Source organism: Mirounga leonina, unplaced genomic scaffold (assembly GCF_011800145.1).
Source record: "Mirounga leonina isolate KUSES-001 unplaced genomic scaffold, KU_Mleo_1.0 Mir_175, whole genome shotgun sequence".
NCBI lineage: Eukaryota > Metazoa > Chordata > Mammalia > Carnivora > Phocidae > Mirounga > Mirounga leonina.
Genome location: NW_023270453.1, coordinates 28,125,401 through 28,128,994, shown reverse-complemented (window position 1 = coordinate 28,128,994; position 3,594 = coordinate 28,125,401).

Here is a 3,594-nt window from a genome sequence, read left to right as displayed (position 1 = left end):
CCACCATTTGTAAAAAGGAATGCACACACGCACGCACACACACACAGATGTACAAAGCCCTATTTGCTTGCCCAAAATACCTCTGGAAAGATACAAAGAAATTGCTAAGAGGGGCCTCTTGGGTGGCTCAGTTGGTTAAGCGTTTGCCTTTAACTCAGGTCGTGATCCCAGGATCCTCCCTGTTGAGTGGGGAGTCTGCTTCTCCCTCTGCTGCTCCCCCTGCTTGTGCTCTCTCCCTCTCTCTCTCAAGTAAATAAATACAAAATCTTTTAAAAAAGAAATTGCTAAGAGCTGTTGCCTCTGGAGAAGGCGACCTGGTGACTGGGATCAGGAGAGGCAGAGAGACTTCGAGTGGTGTGGCATTTTGTACCTTTTGAACTTTAAAACTTGTGTATATTTACCTACACAAGGAATATATAAAGTGAGAGAGAAAAAGAAAGACTGGGTGGTCTGCCTTCAAAGCCTCTGCTCTTGTCCACCATCCAGGTTCTATGTATCATCTTACTGCTTCTTCCTACCTGTGAACTATGGATGATAATAGCACCTACCTCGTGCAATTGCCAGGAGGGCCGACACAATGGATGCAAACACTCAGAACAGTGCCCTGCACCCAGAGTATGCTTAATAAATGCCATTATCATTATTTCATTCATAGGAAAAAGGTTAGAAAAGAAATTCGCTTCCCATGTTAATAGAAATTTCTCTGCTATGGGATAATAGGCGACTTTTATTTTCTTCCTTTTTCCCAAGATTAAAAAAAAAAAAAGAGGTTATGTACTATTTTTATACTAAACATTTCCACTCCTTCCCTGCCTGGACAGTCCCACAAGTCCCTGACTGCAGCTTCTCCAAGGGGCTCTATTCAGACTAACGGCCGAGGTTGGGGAAGGCCAGGCTTGTCTGGTCTGTGTCTAGATGCCTTATTTCCCCCAGCTGTTGTAGAAATGAGATCCTTCCTCATACTGGAAAAATGCTTCTGAACAGAACTCCAGGGCCCGGGAAAAGAATGGAAGGAGGTAGGGAGGGTGGGTTAATGCACTTACGTTAACAGACATCAATTCTGCTCATTTTTTTCAGTCAGGAAACGGATGCTCAGGGAGGGCCCAGATATTCAAACAAGTGTGCAGATAACTGGCTGGATTGTTAAAACTTCCAGCTCAGCTACTATTTTTGTCGTGATGTCTGGAACGACAGGGGGAACTGGCTACCCAGCTTCTTTCCCCCATGTGGCATGCGTGGATGCCACCCTGGGGAGCAGTGGAGGGAAGCACAGTCAAGCGGCCTGCAGTTCAGCCCCGAATACTCTATTTATGCCCCAACTGCAGATGCTATTTGGCTTGGGGGTCCCCTTCTTTGGGAAGCCCTCTTTGACTGCCTGCTGGGGACTTCCTCCCACTGTCTTTTGTAGTGGAGTGGAGACCAGAACCTACGTACTTGTACGGACCAGGTAAACCCAGATTCAAATCCCTGCTCCTTTTGAGTCTTTGGATAAGTTACTTCAATGTTCTGAGCCTTGGTTTCCGCATCTCTAGCATGGGGTGATGGTGAGCCCCCACCTTCATAGGGCTTGTGCTGGGCAGAATCAGGGACCCCAAAAGTGTCCACAGCCTAATCCCTGAAACGTGTGGCTCTGTTACTTTCCATGGCGAAGGGGAATTTACAGATGGGGTTAGGTTAAGGGTCTCAAATACAGATGGGGAGATTTTCCTGCATTTTCTGGGTGTGCTCACTGTGATCAGCAGGGTCCTTACAAGAGGGAGGCAGGAGGATCAGAGGGAGAGAGTATAAAGACAGAGGCAGAGGTCAGACAGGAGAGAAGGTACCCTGAGGCTGGCTTTGAAGATGGAGGGAGGGGCCACAAGCCAATGAATGCAGGTGGCTTCCAGAAGCTGGAAGCAGCAAGGAAATGCATCCCCTGGAGCCTCTAGCATGAGTGCATCTGGCAGACACCTTAACTTCAGCTCAGGGAAACTGATTTCAGACATCTGACCCCCGACCTGAAACAGATTCATATGTGTTGTTTGAAGCCACGAAATTTGTGACGAGTTTGCACAGTGGCCACACGAAATTCCTGCTGGTTTGTTGGGAAGCTCGGTTCTCACCAGCATGTCAGGGGTGAGGGAGAGCCACTGGGGTGGACGTGGGCAGGGGGCGCTCTGAACCCCCTGGTGTGGGAAGGGGTTCTGGGTCAGCACTCTACAAATGGCAGTTGTCATCAAAGAGGACGATTCTGGCCTATTTCTGTGACCACGTGTGCTATATTGTGTGGCATGTATTCCTTCCCTTTTCCATGTCCCCCAGGACACTGTGAGGTCCTCAGAGGAGGAAGGGGACCTTGTCCTATTCCTGTGGTTTCCTTAGTGCCTGGCACACAGTTGCTGCTCAGCAAATGAGAGCTTGCCAGGCTGAACAGAGGTGGCCCTCTCCTCATCTTCTGCGAGGGCTTGAGTAACTGTACCCTTTCTTTTTGGGTCCCCCTTTCCTTCTGCAAGATGTCTGGGCTGATGTTGTGATTTTTCCCAGCCCCTGCTGAGCCGAAGTACTGAGACATCTGTCTCTCACAGTCTCTCACTGTAGGTCCTGGCTGGGGAAGGGCGGGACAGTAGCCCCAGCAGCAGGCAGTTTCAAGGGAACATGACCTTGATCTGGTTGGTTCCAGACCCACTGCTTGTGCTGTTCAGAATCTCTATCAGTGAATTTCTAGCTTGGCCTTCGCATGCCCTGGCCTCGGAGGGCCAGGGGGAGCTGACTGGAGGCCGGTGCTGGGTACGGTTGTGGCAGATTTGGCATTAATGATCTGGAGAGATGCCTTCAGGGGCAGGGCTGGGGCAGGCGAAGGTGGCAGACCTAATTGTTTAGATTCATATCTGGATGAGTAGTGGCAACAGCCCCCAGTTTGGGGCTGGGCCTGGGTTGGAACAGCAAGTTCATGTCTTATTAGCTGTGTGACCTTGCTGGGTCAAACCCTGAGCCGCTGTGCATGTCTTATCAAGCGCGGACCCATGCTAATAGCTGGAGCTAATGCTTACCGGCTGTTCTTACGGGCTACCCAGGGCTCTGCTCAGAGCTTCACATGCCTGATTCCAGCTCATGTCCTCCCAATCCCAAGGTCTTAGGCCTTCTCTACAGATGGAAAAACTGAGGCTTGGTGAGGCTTTGGACCTTGCCCACGTCCCAGGCTAGGAAGGGCTGCAGGTGCGGTTTGCACCTGGTGGCCTGTCTCCAGAGCCCATGTGCTGGCTGCAGACCCCCACCCCCAGACCAGCAACACCTCCCGGACTGCAGTGTTACAGAGGTGAGTGGAGCCGCCATGCCTGATACTTGGCGGAGGTCCACTTTCCATAGGTGGTGCTATTGTGATTCTGTCGTTCTGGTCATCGCATCTGTCATCACCTTCTCTCCATTTTCAGCATTCCTGAGCTCTTCCTTCTGGTTCCTTTTGTTCAGGCCTGGGCAAGTCTGATGTGGTGTTTACAAATTTGCACACATATATTTGCATATATATGTATAGACATACATATGTATATGTGCTGAATATATATATATATACATATATACACACATGTATATGCACTGAATGAATATATATATATA